Source organism: Columba livia, chromosome 16 (assembly GCF_036013475.1).
Source record: "Columba livia isolate bColLiv1 breed racing homer chromosome 16, bColLiv1.pat.W.v2, whole genome shotgun sequence".
NCBI classification, from domain to species: domain Eukaryota; kingdom Metazoa; phylum Chordata; class Aves; order Columbiformes; family Columbidae; genus Columba; species Columba livia.
The window spans coordinates 15,071,061-15,093,725 of record NC_088617.1 but is presented as its reverse complement, the minus strand read 5'-3'; the positions used below and the strand labels follow the sequence as shown (position 1 = coordinate 15,093,725).

General features: G+C 56.3%; 1 protein-coding gene across 4 annotated transcripts in view; it reads left to right on the top strand.

Moving 5' to 3' along the window:
- The first annotated feature begins 2,468 nt into the window (after nt 1-2,468).
- Nucleotides 2,469-22,665, top strand: part of DLGAP4 (DLG associated protein 4) — a 174,943-nt gene continuing 154,746 nt past the window's right edge. Inside the window, exon 1 of one of the 4 annotated variants that reach the window (XM_065032719.1) lies at nt 2,469-2,813. The gene's annotated coding sequence lies outside the window, so the exon portion shown is untranslated. The remainder of the gene's footprint in view (nt 2,814-22,665) is intronic. The other 3 variants (XM_065032720.1, XM_065032721.1, XM_065032723.1) reach the window with 3 other exon arrangements.

Here is a 22,665-nt window from a genome sequence, read left to right as displayed (position 1 = left end):
CTGGGCTTACAATGGCAGCCATGTTAACAAATACTCAGCACACTCATTCCCAGAAAGATTATTTCCCCCTTGCCTTGAACATGTCACTTCTTCCCATGTTCCCTCCTTTATCACCAGGAATGGGAGGCATTTATCTTCACTTGGAAAAGCCTCTACCTCTGCCTGTGGCTTTCTTACTAGTGTCCAAGTCTCTTCTTGACTCCTGTACACCTGATAAGGGAGGGTTTTGGCTGTTTTGCAGACAAAGCTCCCCCATTGCCCTTCATTCCTGATATCCCTCCTTATCCTACCATCTTATTCCTCCACACGGGTTTTGCTGGTTTGCTAACTGAAAACTCAACAAGGGAGCATGTCAGTCTGCCAGGGATGCTTTCCATCATCCTGGGCATTGCACCCAGCTGTAGACCTTTTTGGACACCACGTGACTTTTCTGAGGAGCATGCATACACTCATGGTAAAATCACCGACAAATTCACGCCTTTGTCTCCATTTCCTCTCAGAAAGTTGGGGCTGACATAAGGCTCAAAGGGGCTGTAGAATAGACAGGATGATGGAAAAGGCATTGTCCCTCAAAGCCAAAAGATTCAAGACTGACTGGTCCTGCCACAGGAGTCTGGAAATTCTCTTGCCTTTGACAGATATGAAATGTGCTTTGCCTCTGCAGCAGTGTGGTGCCTTTTGAAGTCAGCCATCCACTCAGCTTCTGCTCTCTTTTGTCCCCATGCCTCTGGACCCCAGTCTCCATCATTGACGAATAACCTGCCAAATTTCATTTTGAGAAGAAAGTCCAATTTGAATGTGATAGGGATCAAGAGAGGGGTTTTGAAAGCATACAAGTAGCCTTCATTGCCCTGCAAAGGCATCCTTGAAACTTAGGAGAGAAAATTCCTGCATCGAGAAAGACTTTAGAGGGTGCAGAGAGCACTGTGAAGCTCATTGTTCCTCTCTACTTGGTCATTTCCCTCAGGGATGAACTGAATGGTCAGTTCTGTATTCAGAACTGTGAAGGCAGCTGCACTTTTGCTGATTCTGCTACAGGAAGGAAAAAAATCTGTATATTTCCATTTTCCTTAGAGAGCGAAGCTTCTTGCCCAGAAAGCCAAACTCTCCATTTGAAAAGCACCAGGGCAAAGTGATGCAAAAATAACCATGCTAGCTGCTCATAGCACCTTGTACTCATCCTTCAGGCCTGACTCTGAAGACTCCAGTTAGGGAAACAGAGGTTCACAGTGGCTGCAACATCAATTTTTAGAAATAACAGCTGCTTGGCTCTCTGAACACCTCACTTTCTCATGGGGCAACCCTGATCAAGCCACCCAAAGCAGCAAATTCTGTGAATTACCTCTGAAACCACAGAGACCTGAGTTGCCTGAGGCCAGGCTGTGAACCCGTGGCAGGGGGTTCAAGAGCTCTTGCTCCATGTCCTGCATGGCTCCATCAGCTCAGCGTGCTTAAAAGTTCGTTGCTTTTCCTGCACACACCTTAAAGAGGCATCTGAATAGAGGGGCTGTTCCCCCAGATAGGTTTCTCAGGTCTCCCCAGGAGAGGACTATGGCAATCAGGGAGGCTTGGCAGGGGCAATGCCAGTTAGGAGCAAACCCTCCTAAGAAGATCATAGAAAGCTGGAGGAGCAAGCACACTTGCCTAAAGCCTGGAGCTGGCTGCCAGGTGAGGCCACCCCCAGCCTAGGGCAAGCTGGTGCCTAGGAAGACGCACATGCAACGGAATGACCAAAGGCCATGGTCAAAAGAGGCAAAATGAACATTTGAGTCTAATTTGTGCAAGGTTGTAAACAAAAATTACTGTGGCAGATGGTCAGTGGATTGTTTTCCAGGGGTTTAAGCAAGACCCGAATTAGGAAAAAATGAGAAACTTTGATGTGGTGTACAGGACATTATTCTGGGGCTCAGGACACATGGACCTCGGTGCCTTTTGAGGGAGTCCTGGCTGCGCAGCGTGTGAAGGAGCCCTGCCTAACATGGCAAAGCTGGGGGGCTGCCAGGGCCAAGCACACAGACCCTGCACACTGGGTTGACAACATAGGTAGAAGGTGCCCCCGAGCTCTACATGTCCTTATAGCCAAGCTGCTGGCTGGAGTGGCTGGTGACCCCCTGGCTGGTGTCAGCCCTGACTGGGAAGAGGAGGACATTTTGGTTTTCCAGGGGAGCCCTGACCCTGCTCTGGCCGTTGGGGGGCTGTGCCCACCGCCTGTATTCTCCAGGCTTTTTCTTGCCCTTGCCACCCTCGCAGCACCGCTGGGTGCTGCGCCGGGGTGCTGTGCCGGGCTGGATGGAGGGTGCTGTGCCGACCCCGCTCCGCTCCCTGCCCTGATTTCCTTGTGGAAATCCCGGAGTCTTCTCCTGATCCAGCTCTGGTTTTGGGGGCAGCCATCGCCCTCTCCCTCTCTCTCTCTTTCCTCTTCCCTCCTTCTGCTCTCCTTCCTCCTCCTCTCCCTCCCTCCTCTCCGCACTGTACTCTCCGGGGGCTCTGGGTACCGCTGCAGCATCACTAGCCACCTCCATCCAGGAGGCTGGGAGCGCGTGGCGGAAGGGGAGGGCTGCGGGGGACAAGTTGAATGAATGGGCATCGCCTCGGTGCTGCTGGAGCCTCCGCATAGGGGCGAGGCGGCCGGACCGCGCCGCGGGCAGGGGGGCAGCGGCGGCCGGCCAGCGGCGGGGGCCGGTGCGGGCCGGGCCGAGCCGAGCCGGGCCCCCCGCCGGGCCCGACGCCGCCGGGGCACTGCGAGGAGCGGGCGCTGCCCCGCCGCGGGACCGCTCCTGCCCGGGCGCCGCCTCCTGCCGCGGCGGATCGAGGTGAGCGGGGCCGGGGACGCGGGGGCTGCGGGGCCGGGGGCCGCGGCGGCCGCCTCGACGCAGCGGGGGCGACCGGGAGCGGGGCAGGAGGCGCAGTCCGGGGGGAGCCGGGACGGGCTGGAGGGGACGGGCTGGAGGGACGGATGGTGCTGGGGCCGGATGCTGGGGCCGGGCTGGATGATGTGGAGCTGGACTGGCTGGTGCAGGGCTGGGCTGGATGGTGCTGGGGACAGGCAACAAGGAGTTAAGTGTCTCTGGAGCCATGGGGCTCAGTGTGCGTGTGCGTGTGCGTGTGTGTGTGTGTGTGTGTGTGTGAGATCTAGCACCCACCCGGGGGGGCGTGGCCCATCACACCCCACGGGTGTTTGTGCACAGGCAGCGGGAGACCGAGGTGTGCAGGTGCTGGCCGCAGCAAGTCGGGGCCCCACGGCTGCGCAGGCTGGGTGTGAGAGCCACAGCGAAGCCTGTCCCCGCCGCGGTCTCCCTGGGAGCCACATTGCGCTTCTCTGTGTGCGTGCGTGCCAGAACCCCAGGCTGAGTGTTTGCGCCTGTGTGGGGGATCCACTGCGGAGCCGGCATGTGCGTTTGCGCCTGGTTGTGACATCCACAACATGCCTGTCAGTCTGAGGGATGCGGAGCTTAGCATGTCCCCATTTCCGTGTGCCAACTGCATTGGGCTCGTGTGTGGGAGCAACCCCAGCCTCAGTGTGCATGTGTGCGCACGCCTGCGTATCGACAGGTGATGTGTGCCTGCGTGTCTGCGCGCTGCAGGATGTGTGTGTTTGGGGCTGTGGGTGTGTGCCAGGGAACACACAAGTGTGATGGAGGGAGCGGGCACGTGTGGGAAAGCGGGGAGGTGTGTGCAGTCTGTGAGCCCCCATGGGCCAGAGCTGCCTGCTTCCCCCACGGGCCTGGGGCAGGGTCTGATGGGAGCATCTGACCCCAGGCTGGCTCTTGGCACCTCCCGGGGAGAGGGGCTGCCAGCTCCCCCCAGCCCACCTCTGCATGTCTGTCCCCATCTCACCAAGCGGGGGCTGGCTCTGAGCGTGGCCTTGGCCTGTGTCTGGCTGTGTGCATCCTGAGGAGGGGAAAGGCCCTGAACGTCCCCCGTTCTGTTCCCTGGGACGGGGACAGGCATTGTCATGCTGTGCTATGCTGTGTGTGTGGGCAGGCAGCGCCCACTGGCAGAGCTGCCCTGCAGAGGCAGGGCGGCCAGCCTGAATCTCACACCCTGCTGCCCATTGGGTTTTGCCTGTGTAAAGGTGCTCCTGCTCTGTGCCAGATCACACAGGGCCAGAGGGGCTGAGGGGAAATGGAGCCATCTGACAGCAAGCGGCAGCGCCTGGCAGGGCAGTGCCTTCGGTTCCGCTGCGGATGCGGGCGGCGGGCAGGCTCCCTGCGTGCCCCTCTGGCTGTAGCAATGGATCCGGTCAGTACACTCACGTTAGACTTTTGCAGGGGCAGACAAATGCCCCCCCACATGCTAATTCCCCTCCAGGAGACAGATGCCACGGAACAAACTCTCCTATGGGCCTTTACCATGACGCAGTTAGGAAGCCCCAGTCCAGGACGCAGCCCAGGCAGAAGCAGGATTTAGAGCCTTGTTGCCATCATTTCGACCGGAGTTTGGCACCAACATGCCTTGGAGGATCTGAACCTTGGTGACACTCCCAACACCATGTCGCCATCCTGGTGTAGGTCTGGCACCTGCCGCACCGTTAGCAGATGTGTCCATGGAGATGCGCAGGGGCTGGCAGCCCACAGGACTTGGGCATCTTGGTGTGCTTCCTGCAAAATGGACTCTCAAAGCCTCCAAATCCACCTCTGACTGCTTCTCCTCTGAGGAAGCATAAAGCAGAGCCAGCCCAGAGGCTTCCTGCAGGAAGCTGACACCTGGTTGGAGCCACCACCCCTGCTCCTGAGACGTGGGGCTACTTCTTACACCGGCAGGAAAATGGGGCTTTTCCAAATCCGGGCTCAGCATCTGTTGTGTGCAAGCCCGGTTCTGATCTCCACGGCAGCTCAGCTCCCTCTCTCCTCACAGTGTACATGACGTACCGGTACAGTTTGAAACACGGCTGCAAGTGATGAAGGAATAGAGCAGCTGAAGGGAAACGTGCCACTCTGCAGTAGGAGACTTTTCCACCTTCTTACACCCTCACACCAGTCCAATAGGGCCAGGCTGAGTTTCACCCTCAGAGCCTAAACATCTGGCAAGCCAGAAAAAAATGTAAATCAAATAAACATCAGTAGTAATTGGAAGATCCGTTTTGAAATTGGTTTGATACCTGCATGCCTCCCAGGCAAGCTTTTCTCATCTTAACCATTGTGCATCTTTGCATGAAAAATGAGGCTTTATTTTCAGTCTGGGTAAGAGCAGCACAGCATGGATAGAAATGAACACACTGTGTCCCCTCTAATCTGTCCACAATCAGGCTTCTCCCAAGCACTGAGCCACTGCTGCCATCATCAGAGATGAATAGTCCTGGATCCAGATGGCAGCCTGCTTCCCTCGGTGCCCACATCATCTCTTCACCATCCGCAGAGGAGGGCAGCAGCCTGTGAGAAAGTGTCCCTGGGAGGACCCCACGCCACGGCAGCACCTCTGTCCCTGGTTTGGCTGCCCGTGGCTCCGGCTGAAGTCGCCAGCTTTGCTTAGCAGCGTCAGCCACAGGCGAGGCAGCACCTGGTTGCCAGAAGCTGTGCTGACTTCCGATTTGCTTTTGGCAGGGTTCAAGGTGCTGATTTTGAGCTTGGAGCTCGGCAGGTTTTTTCTTCTTGCCCTGTTCCAGCCTGGGTCTGTCACAGCCAGGACTGAAGCCGCAGCTGGCTGAGCGCTCTGGCCGTGCCGGGGGCCGCAGGCAGCAGGGGTCTCTAAGACCATGGCAGGGTGTGCTGGTCACCCTGGGCCAGGCTGAGACTTCACTCACTCTTCCCAGGAGGAGGCTGTGTTTGAGAAAGGACTCTAGTCCATACTTACTGAAAGCAAAGGGGTTGCAAGCAGACCACAGGCTGTACCTGGGATGATCAGCAGGAGCTGTTTTGAGCAGGGAGTTTGCTTGATCATTCTTCATTTGGGGGATGGTATTTTTAGATCTGTGCAAAATAAATGGCAGTGAAGATTCAGCTCCTCTGCTTGGGCATGTGAGGGAAGTCCTCGGCACGAGCCGTTGTTTGCGGTGCTGTGTCTTGCTGAAAGCTGGCTTTGTTGAAACCACACGCCCTGAGATTTGCACCGACCTCTTGAAGTCTGGACTTGTTGTGTCTCGCTGTCCGTGGCATAAAAATTATGATGCTTTGCAGAAGATATCTGTATTTCACACTTTGTATCTGCTTACGTGTCTTGTTTTGGAGCTCAGCTGGGTTCCTAAGCCCCTTCTTGCTTGCAAAGACGTGGCATAGGAAATTTCCCATGAGGCTGAACCCTGACCTGCCAGCTCTTGTCTTGCCCAGGCAGGCTCTCCTGGATGTCACCTTTCCCGGGCCTAATAGCTGGCTGGGGGTTCTGACCATGGGCTGTCGGGAAAATTACCTTTCCTGAGAGCTTTCCCTGAGCGAGGCCTGGCTCACTGCAGCTCTTTGCAAAGCTTCCCAGCTGCTTGAAGGAAGTGCCATACAACTTCCAGAGCTGTCACGGTGATCTCAGTGGTTTTATGCCCACTGGGGATGACGGAGGAGTTGTGACAAGCAGCCACAAACCCACATTCCTGCCTACAGGATTGTTTAGATGTCCCCTGGGTCTGGCTCCTGCATTCCCCAGGGAGTGCGGACCCTTCTGCACATCCCTTGGGTGACTCTCACATTGAGGGACCCTGTTCCCTCAGCCCCCAGCAACTGCCTTTGGGTTTGGCATCCCCTTTTATCTCGTGTGATGCCCAAAAACCAGTTGGTGAGGAGTTGGAGGAGCTCTCTCTGCGGGAGGGACCCAGGAGCTTTGAAGGAATGTGTTGACACTTGCAGGTGGGCAGAGGTCTGGCCTGTGAGCAGGGAAGGTAGGTGGCAGCTCAGCGTGTTCATAAAACATGTATGAGGCAGGAGTATTATAACTGCTCAGTGCTGGCTTTGCTCTGTGCTCAGGAGGAGCAGTATGAGACCCATGATGAATGTCATGAAAGTCCCCTTACATCAAGTATTTAATATCCAAATCCCTCAGCCATTTGTCTCAATGTATCTTGGCAGGACAGGGGCCACCCATACGATTTCCCTTGTAAGATGACAAATGCGTGACAACCCCGCGGCCCCAGGCATCCCCTGGCTGCACAGCACTGTGGTGGTGGCTAGCTGGCATGGTTTGGATGCCAGGACCCTCTCCTCAGCTCTTCCCCTCCGTTTGCCATCCCTCTCGGATCTGGCAGGGCATTTTTTTAATCCACATTGCCTCAGGGCCTTGGTGGAGGAGCTGGAACTGGAGCTGGGTCATTGATTTCTTGCATTTGGTGCGCAGGATGGCCCAGCTGATGGCCAGGGCTTTGCAGGAAACAGCTTCTCTCCATGCCATGCGGACTGGGAAGAACATGCAGCAAATGTCCCCAGGATGTTTCAAGGCACCAGTTTGTGCTCTCAGAAGCCTCAGTTGCTACTTCCTCATGTGTGAGACACCTCTGGGGAGCCCTGCGAGGCTGACAGAGACAGGCTGACTGTGTGTCAGGCTGGTTTGAGTCAGACCAAAGTCCTCGGCTGCAGCCACAGGGTGCCTCCCGATTTGCTTTGGCAACATTGTCTGGGTGCTAACGCTTCCCACCATCTTCTTACCTCCATCCTCCCGCCGGCTCAGCTCCATCCCCTTTGGTGTCTTTAGGGTTTACACAGCTCTTGCTCCACTGCCATCCACCACAGCTCTCTCCCAGCCCCCAGCTCCTCTGGGGCTGCCCTGGGACAGCCCTGACGTGTCTTTCTGTCCTTCTGTCCTTCACCCAGGGCAGCACCAGGCGGCTGCTGGCTCCAGCAATGGCCGTGCCTTCCCTGGGGAGGCAGCCAGGGCCGGCACTGAGGGGGAAAGGGCCACGTCCTGCTGTTCCATCAGCAGAGCAGCACCCCGCAAGATATTTATAGGCTCGGTAATGTTATTCCCCTGCCAAACTATTACTGAAATAGGCTCAATGTGTGTCATAGAAGAGAGGATTTTAATGGCACAGTTTCTTCGCTGCAGGAATGAAGTTGACACTCCCTTGCTGTTTGCCTCGTCCGATTAATCCTCTGTAATGGAGAGGCACAAAGGGATGGCTGCTCCAGCAGCTTGGCTGGGAGTTCATGAACCTGGGCAAGTCCTTGAGGTGGCCACCTCAACCAGGTGTTCATCACCTGTGCCCGCTGGACCTGCTGTCTTGCACCTTAACCTGGACCTAAACCTCAGCGGTGGTGCCTCTCGGTGGCTCCTGATGAGACCCTGGGGGACACGGAGCCTGGGGGGAGCAGCCAGACCCTGAGGACCCTCCTCCTGGGGCAGATCTACCAAGGCAGGTGGGACTCAGGGCTGGTGTTGGGACCAAGCAGATATGTTTTAAGGGACAAGGTCCCTTTTCCAGTGTCTTTTTTGTGTTCTGAACAGCAAGGCAATTTCCCAAATGATCAGAAAGGGTCATTTTGGCATTTTCTGAATAACCCACCCTTCTTTTGTCTCACTGGACACTGCTGCTCGTTTGGGAAGAGGTTGAAGTCCATTGAATCCTTTCAGAAGTGTCTTAAGGAAGTGTTTCAGCTGGCTGAAGCACAAATGATTTCTCAGCTTTTCAGTTCATTGATGTGATTCCCTGTCTAGTCCCTGCTTGCCTTGGGCAAAAGTCTCCGGGGTGGGAAAACCATTTCCATGCCAGGTGTAGGTTTGGGTTGTGCTCTCTGGGCAGCATGCTGGGTGTCCTGGAAGCTGGAGGTGCACAGGTGGAGACACCCACCAGAGCACGGTGGCTGGTGTCCTCTCCCCCAGCTCACCACGGGAGGGTGAAGCTCACTGAAGGTGTAGGTGTCCTCTGTGATGGGACGCGGGGCAGCAGCACTGGACAGGAATAGGGGCACCTGATGAGCTCATCAGTCATCTCCTGGGGCTGGCCAGGCATAGGGGTCCCAGTCTTAGGGGGTCAGATGGGCTTGTCTGTGGGATTTGAGCCCTGACGGGTATGAACAGAAGAGAGCAGCCCTCCCACTGCACAGAACAGGAGCAGGAGAGGCCAAGATCATGGGCTCTGAGCTATGGGGGGCCAAGCCCCCCCATGTCAAATGGGGATGGGAGCCTACTACACATCAGGCTGTTTGGAAATAGTTGCTGCTGGGGACCCAAGGAATGATCCGAGGCTTTGGAGCTGGAGGAGCAGCTGGTGTGGAGCTGCTGACTGTGCAGCCCTTGTCACCCTGATTTCTCCACTCCTCTTGTTTGGAGCTGTGAGCTAGGGAAGGAAACCCTCCCCTCCTATTGCTCCCTGACAGCCCCTGAAGCTGCCCACGTGTGATGCAGACAGACCCGCTCCTGGGGCCTCTGTGCCCTCTGCCCTGGGGCGAGCAGGCCAGGGGCAGGTGGCCAGCAGCCAGGAGCCAGGAGGAGCCCAGTGCCTGCTCCCCCCAGTCCCCTGCAGTGCTCCCACAAGCGCAGCAGCCAAGCCCTTGCAGAGACAGCTTGGAAACTGGGAAACTCACATGCTAAAGAAAAATGTCCTTCCCACACAACCCAACCTGTCCTCCTCCCGCTACCAGTGCTGCTGCTGGCGAGCTGCACCCTCAGCGCCGCACCAGGAGTCGACAAAATGATGGTACCCAGCAGGATGGAGAGACCTGAGGTCCAGAGCAGGGAGTGCAGGTGGAGTGGATAGCCTTGGGGGGGCTCCTCCTGTCATGCCATTAGTATGTCCCAGGATCCAGCCCTCCTGCCTATGGCTCTGCAGGCCTCCCTTTGCCTCCTGCCAGCTCAGCAAGATACCTTTTGGTGGAGGTTGCTGTGGATAGGGTGATGATGGCAGTTGTGTGGTCCTGGAGGCAGCATTCCAGCCCTGCTCCCTTCTGCCCACACCCCTTTGGCTTCCACCATTGCTGGCAGACCCACTGGATCCCTCGTCCTTTGCACCCCTAGTTGTTTTCCAGACAGTCGTTCCCCTCCCTCTGGTGGCTGCATATCGTGAGATCAATGCTGAGTGCGCTCCTCCTCCTCCTTGCTGTGCTCTCCCTTAGGACAGACCATTCATCTTGCTCCTCCTCCTCCCTTTCCACTCATTAATGAGTCTCTTTGCACTGAGAAGTCGTGATAGCTGCCAGGGGGCCTGGGAAGACTGCGGAGAGCAGTGGGGAGGACACCAGTTCAGCTCCCAGCCTTTGGGATGTTGGGTGCTGGCTTTGGGATGCTGCTGTGCTGGCCTCAGTGCTGGCTGAGCACCCGGCACGGCACGGCGTGTGTGGGGCCGGAGGGATGTGAAAGGCAGTGAGTGTTTTGCACTTGCTCCCTTGCAGTGGCAGGAGACAGAGAAGTCAGTTTTGGGCAGCTCCCAGCTGCTCTGCTACAGTTTTGCCCCATTTCTGCTGTGTGTGCTGCTCCTCAAACTGCTTCAGGGCTTATCCCTTGGGATTCTCATGGGCAGGGGCTGGGCAGCCCCTGAGGTGGCCTGTCATCTCCATCCCCTCAGCAAGCCTCTGAAGCTCCTGCAGAGGCCCATGCATCTCACAGGAGATCTGCACTGGCGGTGGTGGGCTGCAGCTCGCGTGGGCTGTGTGTGGGCAGGGGACGTGCGTCCTGGGCAGCCTCACCCAGCAGCTGCTCCCGCAGCTCAGTGCTGCTGGTTGGCAGCAGAGGGGTCTGTCCGGCAGATACGTGTGGCTCAGAGCCTTACTAATGAAAGCTGCATTTTCCAAACACATTTTGTAGGCATTGCTTTAATTTCCCAGTGTCTCAACGCTCTCCAAAACCTGAGAAACTGAGATGGTTTCTTCTCAGCAGGGAGGGAGGCTCCTGTTGTCACTCTCTCACATATGCACACACAGAGGCTCTTTCTCTTCCTTCCCGCTTTCCTCCTCCAAAGGACTTTGAACACTTTATAAAAATGTTATTTTCTTCTCCCAAACTGTTGCTTTTCTGCCTTGCTCTCCCCAAGCAGCCTACTGGCTCTCCCTGGGCTCTGCTCCTGAAGCGCATGGTTGCAACTGCTCTGCAAGTGCCACACCAGTGGTGTCCCAGCAGCGGACACAGCCAAGCCTGCAGAAGGAGGAAGGTGCTTGGGTGGCTGCGCTGAAGGAGCTGGGCTGTCCGGGGGGGCTCACAGCAAACCTGTCTTTGCATCTAGTGGGGCTTATCTCATCCCTTGAAGTTGTTCTAGATGCACCAAAGCAAAAGCCTCCTGCGAGGTGGTGCAGTGAGGGCACAGCTGCCCGGCTGTGCTCTCCAGGATGCCGTGGAAGTCCAATTCACCAGGAGCATGCCGGCTGATCTCCCCAGCCCCATGGCAGCCTCTGGCAGCTGCCCTGCCCCGGGGCACTGGGCTCTGCTGTTGGGGTGTCTTGCAGGCATGGACAGACCCTGGGGACAGGCTGGAGGTGGGCTGGAGTTGAAAAACCTTTGTTGTCTTGCATGAAGGGGACTGAGTCACTGCTCTCCCGTGCTGTCATAAGCAGATGGATGATTTAATCACCTAGCAACCAAAATAACGTCAGGTGAGGAGCACTTCCTGATCTGCTCTTGGCCCACAGTCCCGCCACCAGGCCGATGGCAGGGGCCAGGTGACCCCCAGCCCCTCCCCAGGCCTTGAGCTTCCCTGGGCTGAGGCTGGTGGGGAGCCCCCTCCTTCCAGCCCCACCAGAGCGGGGTGCAGGTCTGTGCTGTGCATCACATCTACACCCCAACAGAAATGGCTCCCGGAGCCGAGGCTGAGGTGGGGTGTGAGGGGTGAGGAGGTCTCCTGAGGCCAGTTCCGGGAAGGTGAAAGAGCCATCTCCAAAGACACGCAGAGGGCCCACGACTCCAGCACCGTTTGGGCAGGTTGCTGGCTGTCTGGAGCATCCAGAGGTCCTGTATGAGGAGAGGGAGACTTGTGCCTGGGACCTCCAGAGCACAGTGAAACCAGAGAACTTTGGATGACATCTGCCATTCCCTTGGCATCCCCTCCTCTGTGTGTATCTCTATGGTGCCAGCTTCGAGCACCCTTGGCTTCTGCCCAGTTCCCTTGCCTGGTACCCTCAAAGTGAGAGAATAACCCTAGCATTGGTGTGTTCATTTCAGTTCTTATCCCATCATGGGCAGGGAGCTGTTTGCCTGCCTTGCCATGCTCATGGCATAGCTCTGACGCTGTCAATCCTGCACTGCCTGAGATGGCAATTACCTCCTGATGGCTTCAGCCACCCTGAAAGTCTGTTGGCACAAGGCTAATACAACCCTGCAGGATGGGCTCACCACAACCCACCCTGCAGATGATGAGACCTCCTGGAGCAGGGTCTAAGCTGAGAAGGAAAGCCAGTGCTGGGCAGAGGGCTGCCCTAGCCCAGTGGGGCATGGGGCTGTGAGAACACTGTTGGTCTTGGTGTGCTCATGCCACCTCTTTGGAGCCAGCTGAGGTTCTTTGCTGCAGACCCCTTCATGGCTCCTGGCATGGGTGCATGTGTGAGGTGGTGTGGTGAGGACACATCTGGCCAGGCCACAGGCTCCAGCACCCTTGTGGGACTGCACTATTGGGCTGACCAGGGAGAACTGCTCCCCTCAGAGTGCTGGTCTGATGTTCTGAACTTGGTGGCAGTGAGAGATCACTTGCAGCCCTCTGGCAGCCCAATATTAGCCAGTCCAGGGGCTGGAGAGTGGTTTGGACGAGGCCACTGGTCCATCAGACACTGACCCAGACCCATGCGACTGTCTTTTCCCCTCTAGAAGCAAACAGCCAGCCAGGGAGGAGTGCCAGGCAAGCCTCGCTGGCTGTGGAGGTGTGGGCAGAGGGGAGCTGCTGCTCCCCTTCTCCAGCTCGTGAGGCTGAAGGACATGGGGCCGTTGTGGTATCGGGGCGAGGGGTGGGCTGGCGCCAGAGCTGCAGCTGCCAGGGACCAGAGGACGGCTGTGTAAATAGGGCAGCCCATCTCCCAGCTCCTCTTTGTGGGACAGAGCTGATATAATTAGACGATACGCCCTGTTCTGTGCAGTGCGCTGAGGAAGCCTCTGTGCCGCTGCGGCCCTGGGGAGCCCGGCAGCCCTACTTTGGTGGCACCACTTGTCCCAGCAGAGGTGAGGAGCCGCTTCCAGGCGATGAGCCCTGACTGTTTTGCTTCCTTCTTCTCTGTACTGCTCCAGGAAGCACTGCCTGGTCTGCTAGGTGACTATGTCTTCTCTGCTGCGGGGTTTGGTGGCTTTGGTGTATGCTGGTGACCTTCAAGAGAGGGGTCAGTGAAGTGATGCTGTTAGGAGCTGAGCACAGGTCAGCACCTGTGACTCTGCACACCTGTAGGAAGAAGTGACCCAATGCAGTGACTACCACAGCAAGACAAGCTGCAGGACATGAGGCTGGCCTCTGTGAGCCAAAGCCCCACAGGCAAACCAGGGGAGTGGAGGGGCCCATCCCAGTCAGGCTCTTAACCTCATTAGTGGACATCTCAAACTGCATCTGTACTCCCCCTGGAGAGCCTTGTCTCTCAAAGCATCCAAGAAACCATCCTGGGGTAGCTCTAGAAGTGCAGAGACTCCTGGTAGCACACATCTCCTTAGTCTTCCTGCTAACATGCATCTTCACTGATACCACTGGTAGTGTGCCGTTTTAGAGGAGAAGAAGAGCCAGGGCCTGGTTCCCTTCTGCTCAGTGCCACAGCTCTTCTCTAACACCCTGTGGTGTTCTCCTGTAGACAAATTAACGACCACAATCTAGGCAGTAAGTGGCCAGCTATTGATTTCTGCCCCAGAGTGTTCTGCACATCCCTGTGTTGATCAGTTGACCCTACTGGACCGATTCTGCCAACGATGATGAGCCATAGATATTTGGGAACTCCTGTTTTGTGGTTCTGATGTCAAAGCCATAAAAACCAGCCCTTTTTGCCCCTGTCAGCAGCCAGGAATGTATTTGGCATCCCCACTCCTCCAGCCACTTCCAGTTATTTCACAGGGATGGGCTCAGACCAAGCACCCATCAGGGTCCCTCTGCCAAGCTCCCATCCAGGTCTGGGGTGGATCTGTGGGTTCTTCCTGCAGAGTTTGCAGGCAAACTGCCCCCCATGGCAACTGCCACAGTCTGCTGCAGAAGTAACCTGGGTCTCTATGAACCAAGGCAAATGTCAGAGAAAGAGAAAAGGAATTTAAATTCCACAGATTCCCATTTACACAGTTCTACTGATTTATACTGGGGATGTAAAGCTGCTTTAACCTCCCTTTCTCAGAGGGGTGTAAAGGGATGTTTATGTACATCAGACTCAGCACTCGGGTCTTCAGGCTGTTTTCCCCAGGAGTCAGGTCTGGTCTCCCATCTGAGGACTGATTGATGAACATACTGTCTCAGAAGCGGCTGCTCAGCCTTGTTGCAGCACCAGTGCCCACTCCTCTGGCTGGTCAGCCATGGCTCCTGGCTCCCCCCAGCCTGAGGACTTGGAGCTGCTGCTCTTCACCTCTCCAGATGTGCTGCACACACCTGTACCTGTGCCTGCCCTGGGCACGGCTTTGTCGCCCTTCCACTGGAGGGCACTTGCTTCAATTTGATGTCTTGACTGGGACAGAAGCCGTTGCCATTGCCACCAGCTGTAGCAGACAGTATGGATCAGGTGCCCATGCCAGCCGTGTGCGTCACCTCCAAGCCAGGCATGATGTAGCCAGCAGGAAAAAAAGAGGAGGAAGGACAGAAGCTTTGATATTTCCCACCCTGGGCAGGGAAGTCACTTCATGAGGGGATGCATGGGACCATGGGGCACACCAGGACCTTTTCCATGAGAAGTCACTGCACATTGTGGTCTAGAATGTCATAGAATGTCCTGAGTTGGAAGGGAACCCCAAGGCTCATGGAATCCAACTCCTGTCCCTGCGCAGGACACCCCACAGGTCACCCCATGTGTCTGAGGACATTGTCCAGTCTCTTGAACACTGTCAGGTTGGGGCCGTGACACCTCCCTGGGGAGCCTGTTCAGTGCCCAGCACCTCTGGGTGGAGAACCTTTTCCTCATGGCCAACTGACCCTCCCCTGGCACATCTTCTGCCATTCCCTGGGTTCTGTCACTGGTCACAAAAGAGAAGAGATCGGCTCCTACCCTTCCTCCTTCCCTTGTGAGGAAGGTGCAGTCACCATGAGGTCTCTCCTCCGCATCCTCCAGGCTGAACAAACCAAATGACTTTAGCCGCTCCTGATACGGCTTCCTTTCCAAACCCTTCACCAGCTTTGTAGCCTCTTCTGGACACTCTACAGCAGCTTTATCTCCTTTTCTCCTGTGTCCCCAGCCCTGCACACAGTGAATGCTGCAGGTGAGGCCGCCCCAGGCAGAGCAGAGCGGGACAATCCCCCCCTGCCTGGCTGGCCGTGCTGTGCTGGGTGCACCGGGACACGGGTCCCTCTTGGCTCCAGGGACACTGTTGTCTTCAGTGCAAGGAGCGTCCCTGGCTGCAGTGCGCCAAGCAGAGCAGTACAAGTGTGTGCATAGGGGGGCTGGCCTGGGGGTGCAGACAGGACTGTGCTGCCATAGGGACATGTCTGTGGCTTGTAGCAGCCCATGGTGAGGCCCCAGTGTAGAAAGGGCACTAGGAACCCTCAAGTTTTCCCTACCAGGCTGTGTGTGATAGAGCTGCTGGCAATGGGGGAACAGGGCAGGGGTGGGAATGGGGCTGGGTGCTGCTGGTGGATCCTGTGGTATGTGTCATCTCCTGCAGATGTGGTGGGAAGGCTTTCTGGTCAGCTTCACGTTTTTGTGTTGGGTGTCACCATTTGTCCTCTCCTCCAGGCAAGGAGGACCAGCCTAGCAAGGCAGTGCTTCCCTGGAACACCTCGTATCCTCCGGCACCTGGACTTCAGCCGGTGTTGCTCAGAAAGGGGCTGTTATAGTTGTCTGAAAAAAAATGCTCAAATGTCATAAAAATTAGGATGAAAATTCTGTTCTCTCTCAGATCACATATTTATGGGCATAAAGAGCCTGTATAGGTAGATTAATTAATTAAAATTGAAAGCATTCATTAATACCACTGCAACTCAATCTAATAATACCTTAAGTTGGCTGGGTTCCTCTCTGTGATGAAGCTGCTCCTCTGTGGGTGCCTTTACCTGTCGTTGAGGTTTCCCATCTTCTCCTTCTGCCTTCACATCGTCTTTGCATCTCTGTGTTTGATGATGGCAGATGAGGATTGTGCCAGAGGGCTCGCTCTGCACCAGGGTCAGCAGGGAGCACCTACCTGGGGCCATGCAGGGTGGGAGACAATCCAGCGTGGGTCTTGCAGACATTAGGTCCCAGCAGGTCATACAGGGGTGGAGGGCAGGCGTATCTCTGTGGCTCGTGCTTTTGAGCTCTGGCTCTTTGCTCTCTCTCCTGTGCAAAGTCTTTGCACATGCAGCATGGAGCACTTCTGGGGGCAGCTTGGGTTTGCCCCCATCAGTGGGCTGGTTTTTACAAGGGGTGTGATGCTGGGGGATGGGGGTCAGCACTAGGATGACTTTTGGGAAGGCCAAAACTGTAGAGCAGCTCCTGAGGTAGTCTTAGTCCCACCAGATCTCCTGTTTGATCTGGAGGAAGTTTCTCACCCAGGAGAGAGGAACCCAGTCCTGTAAGAAGCTACGTAGGAAACAGGCCCCCCCTAGAGACAGGAAGAGTTGGGAAGGGGCTGAAGCCATCTCTGCTGACCCTCCTGGGCTGGGAGCAGCATCTTGTCTCTGGGCACTGTCTGGAGGAGGTGTTCAGAGCAGTCTCCACACACCTCTCATGGGCATCGCCGAAAGTGCACAGACACAGGCCTCCTTCCATCATGCCTTGCTGGTGGCTGTGAAGCTGGTGTGTTCCTCTCAGAGGTATGGCCAGGCCTGTCTGCATGCACAAGGACCACATCTCCCATGGCCCTGAGCATGGAGGTGCCAGCTGGGCCTTTCCTCTCGGAGTTCTTCCCCAGCCAGAGCCAGCTCCCTGCCACCAACAGCCATGCGGGGAAGGAGACAAGCGGGGACCCAAAATGTGACGAGTGCTGTCTGGTGCTTGCTGTGCTGCTCCCCGCCGATGCCCAGTGCTCCGGCCTGACTTGCCAGTGGGTGGGCAGGAAGGAGGGTCCACGTCCCCCTGACACAGCCCAGGTGGCCTGCAGCCTGGCGCCAGGCTGCCCTTCTCTGGCGGCGGCATGAAGATCCAATTTGTCTCCCCTCCCTTCAATTGGCTTCACTAAGCAGGTTTTAATTTTGTTAAATAAATATGAAGTAATGGCAGCGGGGCTAGGAGCCAAGTGTCCTGGGGACATCCTTGAGAGCAAATTGAGCTCTGCAGAAAAGCAAGATTCGCTGCAGGAGCTGTGCGAGCTGGGGATGGCGTGAGGCAGAGCCTCCCAGGGCAGAGGGAGCTGCTGGCAGTGGGGCCAGCAGGGTGGTCCTGGGCTTGCTGGCGTGGAGCAGATGCAGCTCCATGCTGTGGTGCGCTCACAGCGCCTTGCTGCCTTCAGAGCAGTTTCTAAATGGCTGCTAAACATCACTGTCAGAAGCACACTCATCTTCCCTTCCTAATTAGTGGAACAGACAGTAATTTGTAATCCTTTTGAAAAGGAAGATCTTAGTGTCTAGCCCTGGAGCCTGGGCAGGGCACAGGGAACAGCAACACGGAACAGAGCTTGCCCAACCAGTGAGGCACCCAGGCAGGGGTAAGGCAGAAGGGCTTTCTGTAGGGTCCTCTTGGTCTCTGCAAGAAGTGCTCTCCCCTGTCTCTTTGGTCAAACCCACCTTCCTTTTCCATCTCCAGAATTTTGGCATTTTCATTTCTCTTTGTCATACCAAATGTAAAATAATCAGCGCGGCAGCCCCAGCAGCAGGCTGGCTTGCAAGTCAGCTCCTGCTCGTCTCCAAGGTGGTGGAGGTGGCAGGGTGGCTTAACTAGCAAAGCCAGAGCCCTTTGCACTGCTGGCAGGCTGGCTGGGCATGGTCACACTGGGACTTGGGATGGGCTGGGGTCAGGGAAGCCCCCAGGGCAAGCCTGTCCCAATGTGGCTCTGGTCTTAGGTGTGCTGGTAAGCATTTGTGTTTTCAAGGCTGAGGATAAAATGTGACCTGGGAGTAGAATGGTAAAAAAACCCAAAGCAGCTGAAAAATAAGATGCAAAGGAACTGAGCTGGCAGAGACGTGGGAGAGGGAATGAAGGCAGGAGTTACACACAGGGCAAGGCCACGAGCAGAGCAAGCAGGAGTGGACCCAGGTTAGATCACAGGAGGAGGAAGCCAGCATGGAGATAAGCTGGACTGGTGGTTATCAAGAGCAGCATGTGCAGCAGAAGTTTGGTGTCATGGTCACAGCCTATCCAAAGTATCAACATCTCCGTGTGGCCCTTGGACAGACCGAGCCATGCTCTAGGGAGCAAGGCAGAGGTAGGGGTTGGAGGTGGAGGCTCATAGCAGGGTCACAGCAGCTTCCCTGATCCACAAGAGCAGTGGAGGGGAGAGCGGTCGAGGTGTGGAGAGGGGCTGGTCCAACAGAAGGGCAGCCAGCAGACTTGCAGGCACTGGGTGATGATGCGAGTTGAGGAAGCTCTGGGTTAATTAACAGCAGTGACAGGCAGGAGCGCTGTTTTGGGCAGACTGAGGCCACCAAGGAGTAGTAGCTTGCTAGGAGAGGGTCATGCAGCCCTCACCACATTATCAGTGGCACTGAGCAACTCCTTGCTTGTGGTGTCTTTAACATCAATTAATCTGGGAAAAGCATATCTGTCTTGCATGCATTAACCTTTATAAATGGCTTAATATGAGGTGCAGCCACAAAGCATGGGAAGGGTCGTGGGAGTGGTGCAGACACTGGCTCATGTTGTCACCCTGGGAATGGAGAGCCTGGGCCCAGGGGGCACAAGCCCTGAGGGGGGTAGATGCCCATTAGGCAGGCTTGGGGGGCAGAGCTGTCCTGGGGCACAGAAATCTTGATGGAAGGAAACAGCTTCAACCAGTGACTTCAAGAAACACCACTTTCCTACTGCATTTCTACAGCCTTTAGAAAAAAGTGTTTGTAATAGCATCAGTGACTCACTGAGCATGCTTTACTCACCAGTTAATGACTGAGCAGAGTTCCAGGGCTCTTAGCAATTCTGGCTTAGATAAATTCAACCTTTTTCCTGGATTCCCATTAATAGGGGAGAGGGGTCTGGGGCATTCAGAGAGGGCAGGTGAGCAGCATGGACAAGGGTGGCATCTTCTTACCATAGTCCCAACCCCTCACAGCTCCCCTGATGCTGAGTGTCTGCATCAGAGCCAGAGGTTAAAGGAGAAAGCAAGCGATTTCACAGGGAGGCTGGGGAGTCACACATGTAGGGGCTTCAGAAGTCACACACTCCATTTTTGGTGCTCATCCTTGCAAACCCCCAGGCAGCTGCACCCTGAGGCAGCTGCCCACACATCCATGGAGAGGGTGGTGAGAGTGACCCAGCTCCTGGAGGAACAGGAGGGGGTGTCAGTGGGTCGGAAGGGCCACTGTGACTGGAACAGTAGCTGGGGAGCCTCAGGAGCTGCACTTACTGTGGTCCCTGGTCTTACATAAAATTATGAGTCTGCAGGGAAGAGGCTGCTTTGGGCATGAACAAGACGTTCCTGGAAGACAAGCTTCAAGCCAGGCCTGGCTATAAACTGCTTGCAAGGAACAAAGCACTTGAGCAGGGCCACCATGCTGTGCAGGATCTTTGTGCACTGTCAGAGATCCAGAGAAGGACAGGCTCTCCTTTCTGCTAGAGAGCGTGTCCCACCCGTGTGCCCAGCTTGCTGCCCTGGTCCTGCCCCAAGCCCGAGCTGCCTGCGGGAGGTCCCAGCCTGGCCACAGCCGGGGCTGCTGATGCCGAGTCAGTGGAGCCCGTCCTGGCCCTCTGCTGCGGATGAGCTTCCCGCAGTGCTCACCTGGCTGGCTACGCAGTGCTGCCCAAGCAGTGAATCATGAAGTCAGGGTGAGCAAGTGCTTGCAGGCAATCGCAAGAAGCCTGTCATCACTGTCATGGGTTTTGCAATCCAACCTACCACATTTGTCACACTCACCAGGGAGGTTTTGGTGGCCCAAGGCACACCCTGGCTGGTTTAGGCAAACAAGTGGTCAACCCTCCACAAGACGTCCTGTCCTGGAGTGGTTCTGGATCTCTGCATGAAGTCTGAGTGTTGACATCAGCATTGGCACTGGTTAGATAAACCGTGGGATCAAAACACATTCCCTGCATGTGCCGGCAGCACACATGGGTCTGGCTTGTGCGCGGGGACCCTGGGATGGTTGTAAAGGCTCCTGTCCTCTGCCAGGCACATGCTGAGCCAGTTGTGAAGCCATTGCAGAAGCAGGATGTGGAGATGAAATTGAAAATTATGCTCGAGTGTGTGGGGTGTGGAGGGGACTCAGGGGAACAGAGGTTGAGCTCTGCCTGCTTCACCCTTGGTGCTTCCTGCACGGCCCGGCTGCACCCCACGGGGGCTGGGAGGGCTGGAGGCGGCTGCGGCTCCTCAGCCAAGGTGGAAGGCACAGCAAGGGCCTTCCTCAGCAGCAGGCAGGCCAGCCACACTGCTGTGTTCAGCCTGCCATGTTCAGGCCATGCCTTGTCTGCAATTCAGTGTTTCCCTGCTGGCACTGTGGCTAAGAGCCAAGGAAAGACCCTTGTATCTGAGAACAGACTTGTGCTGGTCCATCTTGTCTGTATGTTGCCTGCATCCGAACTGCCTGGTGTGACAGTTCCTGCCTGTGCTGGTCCCAAACCACGTCCTGAACCCAGGTGAGGGCTGTGCCCCTGGCGGGGCCCGCGCTGGTCCCTGGACCTGGGGAGTTTCCTGGAGTCTGGGGCTGCCCAGGGCAGAGCTGCTGGAGCAGGTGACACCTGCCATGCTTGCAGTGCAGGGAAGGGGCTCATCCTCTGTCCTAACCAGGCGTGTTCTGGTTCATGTGGACCAGAGAAAGCCCTCCTTGGTCAGAAGAGCTGTGAAGAGGGAACACTGGGAGGTTTCTGGGGGCTCCACAAGTTCCTGTAAGACTGGAGAGGGGCTGCTGCCAGCAGGCTCAGCCCAACCTGGACGTGTGTTGAGCCGGGCTCAGTGAGGCAGCCCTGGCCCATGCACTACTTGATGGCTGAGGCATTCCGGCAAATACATCTTCCAAACTGCTTCTGACAAAAACATGGGGCTTGAGCTACATGTTTTGCTGTAATGGGGTCGTTCGCAACAGCCCCCTAATCTCACTGGGCTGCGAGGCGTCATCCCCTCTGGGCACAGAGATCTGCCAGGGTTGGCCCCAGGGCTCAGCGGGGCAGGGGGAACGTGCGGGGTCCCTGGTGTCAGCAGAGCCCTGTGTGTGCCCAGCTCAGCCCTGGCCCCGGACATCTGGGTATCCCAGGTGCCCAGGGAGGGCAGGCTGCCCAGAGGCAGCTCTGTGTGTGTGTGATGGACAGGGAGATCATCCCAAGCCTTTGCACTGGGAAAAGAACAAACAGAAATATTTGTAGGAGAAATAAGTGGATTGGAGAAATCATTTTAAGACTTTTTTCTTCCCCAGGCTTTTCTTCTCCATAAATTACCAAATCTGGGACAGAGAGCTGGCTGTTTGCATTTGTCACACATGCACACGATGTTGCGTCTATACATTATCTTGACATCAAAGGGAATGTGTGACGTTTCTCTGGCTGTGCAGGCAAGAAAGGACACTGCCTGCTTTTGGGAGAGAAGAGGTTATTATCAAAGGGTTACACACAGCACCTGGAAAGGAGAAGGAGAAATAAGAATGGAGAGCACAGAACTGGGAGCGACAGTGTGGCACTGCAAAAGCAATGCTTCTCCTGGTCTTTTCATCTTCCCTCTTTATTAAAGCAGGGCAAAAGCGAGCCTCTCATGTCATGGACGTAGTTATTATTTTAAGGAAAAAGAATCTGCACATGTGATAGCTGGAGGGAGTTGGGAGATTTTGTTTGGGGAGGAGACTAAAGGAAACCTATCGGCATACAAAGCTTTACTGCAGCAAGGCTCAAGGTTAAGCCAACGCAGCTGCCTTATCCCAGCCAGGTGGGTGCTGAGCTCCTCGGGGTGGGGACACTTGTGTCACTCCTCTCCGAGGAGTTCAGCACCTCACCCCTGCAGAGCCCAAGCTCCTGAGCACTTGGAGGGGCATTTCCCAAAGTGCTATGAGAGCTTGGAAAGGGGATGAGCCTTTGGCAACCAGGTCAAAACAAGTTTGGGCTCAGGAAAAGTGTTAGAAGCAGCATGTGGAAATGAGCAAGCTCTGCTACAGCTCCAGGGGATGGGCAGCCCCACAGGATCCCCCATCCCACAGTGTTCTTCAGGGTATGCAGCCGCTGTCCCTCCTCCCTGCCTCCCGCCCCTCTCTGAGCAGGGTGGGCTGGAGAGCTGCCGGGGCCTTCTCCACGTCCCCCTCCTCTGCCCGTGGGGGTGGATGACCAGCTCGTCCCCGTGCACATCCCGGCAGTGCCTGTGAGTGCAGCTGAGTCCTCTCCCTGCATGGAGTTGTCCTCACTGGGGCCATCTGGGCAGCCCGGCCGAGCCAGCTGAGCTGCTGCCAGGCAGCTGGGCAGCCTGGAGGAGCCTGCCCTGCCTCCAGCCTCACAGCTGCTGCCCAGGCAGCCCCCACACTTTGCCAGATGACAGCTCGCCTTCCTCCCCGAAGGGACTCCCAGCCACGGTGCTCCTGGGGCTTTCCATGGGAGCAAGGTCGGATGCTCCCAAGGGCTGCGGTCCGTGCTGTGGAGAGCTGCAGACAGTGTCTTCTGCTGGGCTACCTCCTTTTTGCTCCATCTCTTCCCTAGC